General features: G+C 33.0%; 1 long non-coding RNA gene across 1 annotated transcript; it reads right to left on the minus strand.

Moving 5' to 3' along the window:
* Window positions 1-6,751: 6,751 nt before the first annotated feature.
* LOC146888404 (uncharacterized) lies at window positions 6,752-8,495 on the minus strand. Its single transcript, XR_014986385.1, has 2 exons — window positions 8,207-8,495; window positions 6,752-7,151 (listed from the first exon to the last, which is right to left on the minus strand). It is a non-coding gene; the product is annotated as an uncharacterized LOC146888404 (long non-coding RNA).
* Window positions 8,496-14,046: the final 5,551 nt, after the last annotated feature.

Here is a 14,046-nt window from a genome sequence, read left to right on the forward strand (position 1 = left end):
AAGTGAAAAAATTACAGTATGATTAATAATGAGTTATAAAATAAAAAATAATTAGATAGAATATATCAAAATATTATTCTACATGATGAAAATAAAAACAATAAATAAAAATATTAAAAAACTAACAAATGTGTGTTTTAGAAATAATTTGAGAGACTATCGAAAAAAATCACACAAAGGAAATCAAATGTATAATTAAGGTATGATAAGACGAAAAATATCTTAGAGAACTAAGAAAACTTTTCAAATATCAACATATATACTCAATGGTTGAAAAATAACGAAAATTATTTTAATGAAACAAAAGAGTTCTTCAAATTAAACAAAAATTAATAATAATAATAATAAGTAAATAATTTTTTTTATATTACCTTAAATTGAGAGTATAAACATTCTCATGTGAAAGGAAAATTTATGATAAATAAAAATATTAAAAAATAATAGAAATATTCAAATGTGAGGCATAACTTTTTTTTAATTAACATACATCATTTTAACATAATTACATAAAGGTTATGACAAGATAAAAAATATATTGGAGATGAGAATGAGTTTCATGACAAACCAAATAATTAAAAGAAAAAAATATAGAAAAGAAAAAAAAATAATATATATATATATATATATATATATATATATATATATATATATATATATATATATAAGGGGTTACTTGATTAATTGTGAATATTTTTATAATTTAAACGAGAATGGAGATATGGTGGGGACGGATATTATGGCGGGTATATGTATATTCCCATACCCATCCCCATACCCAACTGAAAAAGTCGGATATTTCCCATACCCATACCCATACCCAGTAAATGCGGGGATTCCCCGTCAAAATGGGGACGGGTTCGGGCAATACCCACAGGGACGGTTTTATTTGCCATCTCTAGTCTTGACTCGTGAGCGTGCGCGACCTAGAGGAATAAAAGGTATAATTAGTCGTATAGTACCCAATTTGGGGCTAGGGTGTCAGATAGGTACCCGGTTTTAAAAAAGTGTCAATTGCATCCCAACTTTTGAATAAGTGCTTCAATTAGGTCCCTTTCAGACAGAGTTGACTAACGCCGTTAGTCAACGTGCCACGTGTAAGTCTATGATTTTTTTTAAATTTTTTTAAATTTTTTTAAAATTTTTTTGAAAAAAAAAAATAAAAATGCCACGTGTCAAGTCCCTATGTGTGAGACGTGACATTGTCAATGTCACATAGCATTGCAATGCCACGTGTCAATGTCACTATCAGATATCATTGTGTTGATTTCGATTTACTCCCCATATATGTCTTTTTGTTTCAATTTAGTACCTAAGTATGTGTATCTGATTCAATTTTATCCCAATTTTTTTTAATAATTAAAATATTTTTGTAATCCATTTTTTATAAGATTAAAAATAATTAAGTATAAATATTTTTACAAAATTAAGTACTAATATTTATATTATTCCCCTCAATTTCAAACCAAATTTATTATTTATATGAATGTTATACTAATATTTTTTATTAAAAACGACTTTTTAACATATTACTTTATTAATTACTTTTTTATTAAGTACTCATGTTTTGTTATTTTTTTTTTAATAGAACAATTTTGTCTCTTACTAATTTTAAACCAAAATTTCTATTGGTTTGAATGTTATACTAATTTTTTTTATTATTAAAAATGACTTAATAAAATGACTTTTACCATTAAATTTTAATATAAATATCAAATACTTAATTTTTGTTAAACTTTTATACTTAATTACTTTTAATTTTATAAAAAAATGGATTTTAATTATTAAAAACAATTGGGACAAAATTGACTCAAATACACATACTTAGGTACTAAATTGAAACAAAAAAAACATATATGGGGACTAAATCAAAATCAACACAATGGCATCTGATAGTGATACTGACATGTGACACTGACAATGCCACATGGCACTGGCAATGCCACGTGTCACACACAGAGACTTGACATGTGACATTTTTTTTTCCAAAAAATTAAAAAAAAATTTAAAAAATTAAAAAAAATTTAAAAAAATTAAAAAAAATTAAAAAAAACCACAGACTGACAGCGTTAGTCAACTCTATCTAAAAGGGATCTAATTGAAGCACTTTTTCAAAAGTTGGGATGCAATTGACACTTTTTTTAAACCGGGTACTTATTTGACACCCTAGCCCCAAACTGGGTACTATACGACTAATTATACTGGAATAAAACTAGGGATGACAATTCTGGCCGACCCAGTCGTTTCAGCTCGGCCCGTTTTTGGCCCGTATTAAATTGGTCGGGTCAGACTGGCCCACTAAACGAAAACATATTGAATTCTTTAACTTGGTTTGCGGGTTGGGGGTCTTATGGGCTAGTGGACTGGTTCGTCAGTTTTAATTTTTTTAATTTTTGATGTAGACATGATGTGGTTACACCATCTGTCAGCATTAAGAATGCCTAATAATCCACACCTGTGACTGTACCTAAGCAGTATGAAAGCAGAAAGGAAGTGTAGACCATGACTTTTCCACAAGCACCAGAACATGATAAGTAAAATGAATACCAAATAAAAATATTATGACACCCAAACATAATTGTTTGGTACGCATATCAGACCATAAAATCAAACAACACTCCATTTCTCATACATAAATCTCAGTGGGAAAACCGTAACATGTCCTGATTTTAGAGTTTTCTTATAAACTTCAAACATATTAGACCATAAAATCAAACAACACTCCATTTCTCATACATAAATCTCTATGGGGAAACCGTAACATGTCCTGATTTTAGAGTTTTCTTATAAACTTCAAATGGTGTCATACACACCAAGATATTTCAAACCTGGAAATTACAAAGCCAAAGCCAAATGTGCACTAGATACAAAGCCAAAAAACACAAAGTCCAACAGGAATATTCAAATACAGAAAATATGCAGCAAAATATTCAAATACTCCAAATGTGCAGCAGAATATGGAAATGATCAAAATACAATAAAAGGAAATCAGCATTTGAAATGATCAAAGTCCAAAACATAGTCCTTTAAATTGCAAAACTTGAAGCTCAAACAACACATCAATTTGTTGTGCAACCTGCTGCAGCCAATATAATTCATTATAAATTTATAATATATGGCTAGATGTAAAGAAAAACACAATGGTTACACAAAGCATGATTAAAATACCTTCAATCTTCATAATTTCCTTTTCAGGGTTATTAGATGCACCCTTAGAAGAACTCTCCTCCACTATTCCATCTTGATCAACATCATCATCTTAAAATAACATATGAAATGGAATTGGAAAAAACAAGTTAGAATATAAAAGATTGTTTATGAAAATATTATGTTACAATTTAAATTAGAAAAGTTACCATATTCACGAAACTCATGCTTCCAACTGCAAGTACAAATTATTAATTCAACATATTTTGACAATAGACGACTTTTATACTTATTCAAAATCCTTGAACCGATGCTGAAAGCAAATTCAGATGCAACTGTGGTAATTGGGATGCTTAGCAAGTCTCGAGCCATGATTGACAAATCTGAGAAACGTTGACTATTACTCTTCCACCAGTCAAGAGCATCCATACATTAGTAATATCAACATCCAATGTTGGCTCATCCAAGTATATATCAAGTTGGCTCCTTCCCATATTAACAGAAGCCTGAAGCTTACGCTATTTTAATTTCTAACATAAAAACCAAAATCATAATTTAATTTATATGTATAATAATAGTAATTAAATTAGTAAAAATTGATATGATTACATGACTTACATGAAGAGCATTTGACTTGATAGAATCAATTGAGGATGACGATGACAAATCAACGTGCTTACGCTTTAGGAGAGGGGAAGTGTCATTCTTGGAAAAATATTCAGAGAAAAGCTTGTATAATTTTTCTTTCATCCTCTCTAACTTTACTTCCCAAGTAAGAGGGTCTATCTTCTGATAGCAATATCTCAATGTTTCCAACTTCATCTTTAGGTCTAAAATTGCCCCAAATGCAAGGATAGTGCTATATTCATCTTTACCATCATCCTTTCAGCCATATCTCTGATAACTTGATCTTCATATTTTAATTTTCCACTAAAAGGGTTTGGATGTTCCATACTTGTAAAAAGTACAAGTTTGATGTATGATAACTTGAGGCAGAAATTAGATTTGTGATCTCATAAAAAGGTAACAAGAAAACATAATTTTTTTAATTCTTCTCCATTTCTCCTCAGACAAATAGTATTTATAATTCTTGTCAACTAAGTGCAAGCTTGCAAAAACACGTTGATATTTTAGGGCACTTTCAAGCATAAAAAAAAGTAGAGTTCCACCTTGTAGGAACATCTATACACAAAGCAGTCCTGACATCAATGTCCCTTATTTTTTCAACACATTATTTAAACTTTATCATCCTACTTTTATAACCCCTAACATACTTTATGCTCTTCCTAATATGATCTAAAGAATCACCAAGGGTGATAACTCAATTTCTATACCTTCATATTGAAGCTTATTGCACTCACTTGGCATTTTAGTTTCTTTTATCTTTCAATCTTAGCTTAAATATGCGATATTTTAGGTTGTTTGCAGAAGCTACAGTATCGTCTGGTAGTATTTATTGCTGCCCGACACATCTTAAAGGAGAATTTTCCATTGTCACGTTATCGCCTGGCGCTACCTTGCTGCCGCCAGGAGCTATCGGAAAAACGCTGATTTTTCAACACTGACCTTTATTGATTGTTTTGACCATAACTTTCTCTATAGGTATCCAAATGAGTTGGTTCTTATTGCGTTGGATTGTAAACTCAAATAGCTTTAATTGAAGTGGTAGAACATAACTTTTGGAACTCTGTGCGAGATGCAGTGTACTCTGGAAGATGGTTGTAGTTACAAAGGCAAAAAACCACCTCATGTTTTCGTTGAAAATTTGGTGCATTTAGCAAAGCCTTGAAGTAGACCCTTTCTTCACCTAATGGGCTTCTTTTCTGCACATGGAATGGCCCAAAAAGGGAGTTGATCTAGGTTGGCCATCATTGCCACATCAGCAAACAAAACAGAAAAAATTTATGTGAGGATTGGCAGCACACACACACACACACTCAGAAAAGGAGAATCAGCTTTTGTAGCTTTTGGCAAGATTTTGTAGGGAATTTTGGGAGGCAGTGGGCTGGAATTTTTTGGGAAGAGATAGAGAGAACGAGGGGGTGTTTCTGGTTTGAGTAGTTTTTTAGAGAATAGAGAGAATTGTGGTGAGAGAATGGAGAATGGATGGTGTTGTCTAAGAGCTAAAAAGCTTTTCTTTTCAAGTTCCTTGAAGATGAAGTGTTGAGTAACTTTGCTGTGTGATATGGATTGTGAGTTTTATTTTAGTTTGCCACATTCAGTTGTTATTTTGATTCTAATACTATGTAAGTTGAAACCCATGATGAATGTTCTTGCCAATTCAATCTGTTGTGAGAGTTTATGTCTTCAATGAATGTTTCCAGCTTGCAATTTACACTTAGCTTCTGATTTTATATTTTCATTTTGTCTTGCACTTCATTTGTTGTTGTCCATAGAGCATCCATCTTGGTTGAATCTATCCTAGTTCAAAGTTACTTTGCATTTTTATTAGGTTTAATTTACAGTTATTGTTTAAGCTTTCCATGATATACATTGCAGTTCTGTTTTTAGCTCCATATGGCCTGGGTCAGTCACTGTTTTATTGGTTTCATGCTCTTGTGTTATGCTAAATCTAGTTCTAAATTAAAAGGGCATTAGCTAGTGGAGTACGTAGACATCATTTTAGTTTTGTTTTCCTTTTTCTTAGTGATCACTTTGTTATTGAATTTTAGACACTAGCTAGGCCAATTTTGTTATCTGTTTCAAATGTTATCATTCCTTTTCCTTGTTCATCCTTGCATTGGTCAATTTCATGGCTACATATATTCTCATTTATTCTTCTTTTAAGTGTCTAGCATATTTCTTATGAGTTAGTTTCATTAATTCATCACTTTACAAATGTGTTCATTTTAATTTCATTGTTTATCTTGTAAGCTTTAAAAAAAGAGAGAAGAAAAAAAAAACTCCCCCAAAAACATGTATTTAGCATTCAATCCACTCATTGCATTGGTCCCGTCCTTGGACTGACTTGAGTTTATCCTTATACTGCATCAGTAAAGGGTCATTAGTTCAGTTTGTTTGGGATAATTTAGGCGACAAAAGCTGTCTACCAAAGGGCTTTCAATCCTTCTTGCACAATCAAGTTTAAAATGTGTGCACAACAACGCACATGAAAAAATTTACCATCACAAACCAAAGAATTTTGCAAAAGAAGCTCACTCTTTAAAGTTTAATCAGAACATCATTAGTATATGCATTATCCAAAGTCAAAGAAAATATTATTTTCTGAATTTCCCATTCATGTAAGAATCCATTTATTTTGTTTGACAACTCAAATCTAGTATGAGGTGGATGGAAGTGGAAAAAATTCAAAATTTTACTGCATAATTTGCAATTTGTGTCAACATAATGCGTTGTCAAAGCAATATAACCATCACTAGTTAAAGAAGTCCACAAGTCAGATGTCAAACAAATCTTATTTCTTATTTCCCTAAACCCTTGATTTAACATGTTTTCTTTCATATGTATTTTCAAAAGATCACTATTTAACGCATTTCTAGAAACCAAACATGCATCAAGATTCAGATAAGTTATCCAAGTTCTAAGTGCTTCATATTCAACAAAGTTAAATGGTAAACCGTGCTGAATAATTAAATTGGCACACAACTCACGGGAAACCATTTGATCTATTTTTCTTGCTTTTAACTTTCCTTGCCTATCCACTATCATTTGTCTCACATCTTCATATTTAAGTTTAGTACATTTGCCAATGTGACGCTTCAAATGAGAAGTGCATTACTTTTTTGTCCACCAATAATGTACTTTTTGTTGCAGCTATTACACCTTGCCCTCTCTTTAGCATCATCACCAACCCTTATCCTAGTAAAATATTTCCAACATTCGAAAGTTGTTGACTTTTCATTTTTCTTAGAAGAGGAATCTTTAAGTTTAACACTCTCATCCATATCCTCTTCAACCGAGTCACCAGTTTCATTAACAACATTTGGAGTAGGATTATTATTTGATTCATCCATTATATCTTACTAACCACCCAGCTTCACTGAATCCTAACACAAAAAAACATAATGACATAACTCAGGAAAATATAACACAAATAGCAACCTAAAAACCACTCCAAATAACAAAATTAAGATATGGTAACGTAATATCCATTCATTGATAAATACTTGTCATGTCATCGTCTAACATGTTAAATTAAATATGATTAGTCATAAACAACTTGAAGAGTTCCAATTGGAACCATAAAATTAAGAAAAATAAAGTTAAAGAGGTCGCTCATATTTTAAGTACCTAATCCTAAACTATCATGTAAACTAATACTGTTAATTTTTTATAACAATTATTTTGAAAATTTTAATTGGTTCACTGTGTATAAACTTATACCAATAATATAAAAAAATAGGGTTTTTATTCCATTTTTTTTCATCTCATTATCTCAAACAAAAGTGAAGGTTTTGTTTTGTGGCTTCAAGGTAATTGGTCACTATCGTGTTACGAATTTTGCTCTTTCCTCACAATCACATGCCAATCCGTGTGATATTAATTTAGGTTTTTAGGAGATCTTAGCTTACATGAGTTCAAGGAAATTATTAGGTATCGTTAATTGCAAGTTTAGAATTTCTAAGTGAGGGTAAAAAAAAGTGATCATGCTATGCACTTTTTCTCATCTAGTGTGGCAGTTTTTTAAGAAGGCTGAAGAATACCATATATGTTTTATATGGCACAAACAACATGGCAAAAACAACAAAAAAAACATCATTTTAATTACAACAATTGACTCAATTACAAAAGTACAGACAACAGACAACAATTAATTTAATGAATTGGATGATTGACTATAGAAACAACTGCAAACAATCCAGCAATTACCTCGAAGGAAGCCAATTACGCACGCCAACAACTATGAGCAGTGTTACGATTGGAATTACAGCATCCACAATTTGTCCAATTGGTGGAACTCGAAAATACAACAATGATTCACACACACACACACACAGCACATTCAGCTCCAATTTGGGAAATCATAATTAGGGTTAGCAAATTTGGGAATTAAGGCTGTAAATCGAAAATTAGGGCTCGGAATTTCAAATATGGAATGAACCTGTGTTGTGGTGGTCAGTCTTCGTCGGAATCGTTGTTGTCTGCCATGGTGTGGTGCCCTTGTCGTCGTCTTGTCGTGTTTCAATGTCGTCATAATTGTCGCTACAATGGCTGGGTTTCCTTCCGATGTCGTCTAGATAAGGCGGTGGATGAAGGAGAAACGCAGAAGAGAAGTAAAATGGCGCTGCATTGGCTGGTTCTGCGATTGCGACAATGATGAACCTAAAGCTCTTTGAGAAAAAAATGGCTTTGCTACATAGACTGAGGTTCGCGTGGATTTTTTTTCTACTTGTGTTGTGTGTGAAACTTGAGTGAAACACATGCTTCTTTTTTTTAACTTATTACGCCCATGGGTTGGCCCGTTGTGGCCCGTCGAGCTGGTAAGCAACACGGGTCGGGTTGATTCGAGCTGACGGGTTCTACTTTCTAACTCGGCCCATCGGGCTTAGCCCGTTTTGACAACCCTAAATAAAATTTGTCGGCCTCAAAACATATTAACTAGGATTAAAGTTTGAAAAATAACTAGTATGACGCACAAGTCTGTTTGTGTGTGTGTGTGTTTTTTCAATGCGTATTAAGAAATTTAATATAATAATTATTATGTAATATGAACATAGTTTAGTGACTAATGTCGTAGAGTATCCATAAGGAAGAATATCACCATTGGACACCTAACCAAAGATTATGTCTTTTATTTCCAAAACATTTCCCAACATTCAATATTTTGTTTCAAAAGTAAATATGTGTATAAATAGATGAAATAATGATTTGTCGTTTCAGTTCACCTTACTATTCCATTTTCACTTTTTTTATTTATCATTTTGTATCATAAAGAATTAATTGAATTGATAGTATACCGTATGGGTCAGCCGACCAGCTAAGCATCGATCAATGCTTAAAGTAATTTGCATAATTAACTTGCATCCACGTCGTAATACACAAATATGTGATGCCAATCGGAAACCATCTTGCCAAGCACATGAACAGTAGAGATACGAACATGTAGAATAGATCGTATTCCATGTGGAGTAATCAACTTTCTCCAGATGTAACGATTCCTACGGAGATCATGAAAATATGTGTCAACAAGGGGCCAACCACCTTAGTAGTCCTAGCGAAATATATGTCGGTCAGCAGGGCCCAATTATTGATCATATGAAAATATGCATCAACGAGCATCCAACCGCCTCAATAACACTAAGTGAACGGTTTGCTAGGTGTTCAAGTTGCAATGTTGGATATACGTAGATAAGTGTCAAACAATGACGTTTGACATGTCAACTTAGGTTAAGTCAACTCTAGTCAATATGTCAACCCTAGTCAAAGGTGAAAGAGTGATAACCCTATCGTTGAAATGATCAAATTAACATTAATTAACTATAATAACTTCAATATTGTCAAGTTAGTAATGAACCAACTAGATAAGGTTAAGCTAACCCTGAGTTATATCCCAATGAATACAAAACTATTTTTCAATATTTGACTTGTATAAAAATCTAACCTAATGCAATTAAAATTATATGATGATATGCAAAAATATAGAGAAGAATTTGAGAATAAATAAAACAACAAAAATACTTTGAATCAATTATAGTAAAACAAGTCAATTCTAGTGCTTTCAATATAGATTCTTCACCGATTATCTACAAATTATTGTTTTTGACTTCTAATTAATTAAAGTACATTCTTCATTAATTTGTTGGCATCCTTACTATTAACTTTATAGATTAATCATAATAAAGTTAACCAAAGTACATTCTCAATTAAATATTACTATGCCTAATCATGTCTATTTTTTTTTACCTCAAATATCAAGTAAAACGCTAATAAACGAAAATATATTCTTGATTAATTCTTGTTAAAGTTTTCGCCTTTAATCAAAGTACATTTTCAATTATTGTCAAAAACTCATTCAATCAAATGAAAGTTTCTAAATTTAATCAAAGTACATTCTTAATTAAAATTAAAAACTCTTAGACTCATATGATCAACATGCATAAAGATTAAAACATCTCACTAATTAGCTATGATGTAAAAACCATTACTTTTCACATGATTCAGAGATATAAGATATAGATGAATGAAAATCAAAACAATAATCAAAAGAACGAAGACATTATTTTAATTTAACCTCAAAATCCATAATGAAATTACAGTGGAACCAACCTTAGAAGCTTAGCCCTCCATGAGTTGGATGGAATACACGACAAATAATGAATAAGAGAAAAAGTAGAAAGACTAGAAAGAATAAAATGAGAGATATGGTGGATCGTAACTGCCAAACTAGAGAGTTGTTAATTATCTTTCTTCTGCTCCCCTAGGTTACTTTATATAGGGCTTGAATGAACTTGGACTTTATCTTTTCTGTTACTGAAACCTTTTATCAGTTGATATAATATCTTTCAAGTAATTAACATATTTTGTCAATTTTAAAAATACCTAGAAGATTTTTTTTGGTATTATCTCACTAATTATCTAAAAGTATCTAAATAATTATCAACAACTAAATCTTTCCCAAAATTCCAATTCAGCCCTTACGATCTTACGGTCCAAATTTGTAGAGAAATCCAAAACGATGAATAGTTGCATTTCAGCCCTCTTTTTTATTAGACTATTTTGACCATAGTTTGACTGGTTAACCATTTGATTGTCCATTGAGAGGTACCATATGGCAGCTATTTCTCTGTCTCTGTCTCTCTCTATCTCTATCTCTCTCTCTCCCTCTCTCTTTATATATATATATATATATATATATATATATATATATATATATCTACCCAGGATTTTTAAAATCCTTTAGGCACGGTGCAAGTGAGGTTCCGCGATTGAGTATTGCATTACAGGTTCATAGCTTCGTTCCTTTCTCTAACAAAGGGTTCAATCTTGCGATGAAGGTTTGCTTCCAGTTGTGCGGGTTGCGATTTGCTTCATTTTCAGGTATGTGAAGGAAAATGGAGTGCGGTGCATATGAGGTTGCTGCCATGATTCCCTGACGATGCATTCGTGTTTTCCCATGGCGTTGTGGTTTTGATTCATAATCTTTGTGGGCATGTTGCTACGATTATGGTTTCACTATTGGTGGAACACAATTCGTTTTGCGGTTGTGAATGGTGGCTTGCAGTCTAGATTCGTGGCGGCTCGCGATGCAGGTGCGGTGAGATGCAATGGTGCTACTTCGAGGCACTAGGAATGACAACGTTCTCCAATATGGGCAGGCGTGATGTAGAAATGCTTATGGTAAGAGGTGTTTCGCAGTGGAGATGCAGGTGCATGGTGGTCGTGAACGAGTTTTGCTTTTAGGCAAGTCTGATGGTGGTTCAATGGCTCATGGTGATGGTTTAACACGTGAAAGAATTATGATTTTTTGTTTATGGCGACGACAACATGTGATTGTTGCGTATGTGTGTGCAATGATTATGCCACGTGTCATGTTTTGGTTAGACAACTTTTTAAGTGGAGGATTGCCACATGGATGTTTATGAATGAATTGCTTTTGTGAGTGCTAAGAAGGGTGAAAGTTAGTAGAAATAGGGGGTGCACGACAAATTTTGTATGGGCCATATAAGAATGGTGGACTGTATGAGTAAAAACTAGGGGTGCATTTAGTTCCTTATTTATTTCTTTCCAAAATTTACTAATTTTTGTCTAGTTTTGTAACTTTGATAATTTAATTTCACATCTTTAATGAACCAAATTTAACTTTAGTTGTATCTACAAACGTTAGAATATCCAAAGATAATTTATGCAACTAAAATCACTTTTAAGTCATTTTTATCTCACAAACTCAATAAGCTCAATTATCTCAAAACCTGATTAAATCAATCTTTTAAGCACTAAAATTCAATTAAAAATTCAGAATTAAAGATCAAATGAGGGCAAAAATATGCATTCATCAACAAGCCAACCAAAGTTAAGTCAACTTAGGGAAAATCAAACATAATGAAATCTAAGACAATGGAATCCCTTTCTAAACATATCGGTTCCCCTAAGTATAGGTCTTGGGCCACCATCCTTGGTAGGGGTCAAGCCTACATCATCCTACCCTTCTTGGAGAGAATTTGACCTCAAGTTCTTGAAGCCCTTGTTGATAGAGCTTGACTTAAGTTGAGGAAGTTATTTCTAATGAGATGTTTCTACATCTTTTTCTAAGGATTCCACCCCTAGCCTTGGAGAGGCCATGTTTCTTTTCTAAGCCAATTTTCCTCTCTTGCTTGCGCCTTTGTTCTTCTATCTTGGCTTGGGAAGAGAAGGAAGAATGTTGGTGCACTTCTTGCTTTGGAAAACTCTTTTTGTAGACAAGTAACACCTTGGTGAAAGCTTGCCCTTTTTCTTTTTCTACTTTTTCTTTTCCTATTATATTTCAATCCTTATTAACTTCTTGAGGTGATAAAGGTAGTAAAGTGGTCTTCTTCCCATATATGTAAAAAATGTATTTGTTGGTATGGCCAGTAAAGTTTATTTATCAAATTGTCATGGCCTACCTAGTATGATATGTGTGATTTCCATGACAATAACATCACATAGGACCTCACCTTTGTAGCCTCCTATGGAGAAGTTAATTAGGACTTTTTATTGAAATTTTTTTCTCCCTCCTTACTTATCCAAGTAAGCTTGTAGGGCTTAGCATGAGAAATGGTTTCCAAGTTAAGCTTTTCCACTAACCTTGTGCTAACCACATTGGTATTACTTCCTCCATCAACATTTAAAGTGCAAACCAACTTGTTTATGATGCATCATGTTTGAAAAATGGTTTCTCTTTGAGTTGGCTTAAGTTCATTTTGAACTTGGTCCATCATGCATCTCACTAACATATGGTTTCCCTCATATGTTTTAGTTTCACTAGAGGAAGAATATGCTTTCTTTGAAGGAGAAGGAGGGATGAGTGATGACTCTCAACATCATTACTCTTCTTTAAGATCATGGTCCTCTTGGTTGGACAATTCAAAGCAATGTGCTTATACCCTAAATATTTAAAACATTTAATGGAACTTGTCCTTTGAGAAGTGGAATGGTGAATGTGAACACTTGGTGACCTACTTTTACTTGGTGGTTCTTTGTGAGACTTAGAAGGGGATGTATCATGCTTTTTTATCATTTCCCTTCAATAAGTGACTCTTCTTTACCCTGCTTTTTCTTTTCAATTGAATTTCAATCCCAAGGTTAGGTGTGAAGACATTTTCAAGAGTGGAGTACTCATACGACTCTAGTTGGTCTTGTATGTCTCTCGTAAGACTCATCACAAACCTATTTATTTTCACTTTGTTAGTTTCTTTATCCCACCCCTAAGCATTTAAGACTAATAATTCTTTAAAGTACTCACTCACACACATAAAACCTTGGTGAAGCCTCTGGAGTTTCAATAGAAGTTCCTTCTTATAGGAGGGAGGAACAAATCTAGTGGGCATAAGAGTTTTAATGTCCTTCCAAGAAGTCGCGGGTGGCCCTTGGTCATTGTCCTTACAAACTTTATGCCACCAAATCTTGGCATAATCCTAATATCCTAATAATATTATATCAACTTGTGTTTGATCATTTACATGATTAACATTAAAAACTTGTTCAACTTTAACTTCCCAATCCATGTAGGCTTTGGGGCCAATTCTATCATAGAACTTGGGAATCTTTGGAGCTTGCTTCATTAGGGATGGGTTTCGCATAGAGTTCCTTATTCTCCTAGCCTCTCTTTCTTTTTCTCTAGCTTCAAGCCTTTGGATGTGCTCTTGGATTCTTAACTCACTTTTCCTCTTGTCTTCTCTCACTTGTTCAAAGGCCTACTTCCTAGACAACTCAAAATCCCGAATCAAGTTCATTAATGTCTTTCCTTTGTTTAGAGTAGGTGCA

This window comes from Vigna unguiculata, chromosome 2 (genome assembly GCF_037176805.1).
Source record: "Vigna unguiculata cultivar grain cowpea cultivar isolate G323 ecotype 2 chromosome 2, ASM3717680v1, whole genome shotgun sequence".
NCBI lineage: Eukaryota > Viridiplantae > Streptophyta > Magnoliopsida > Fabales > Fabaceae > Vigna > Vigna unguiculata.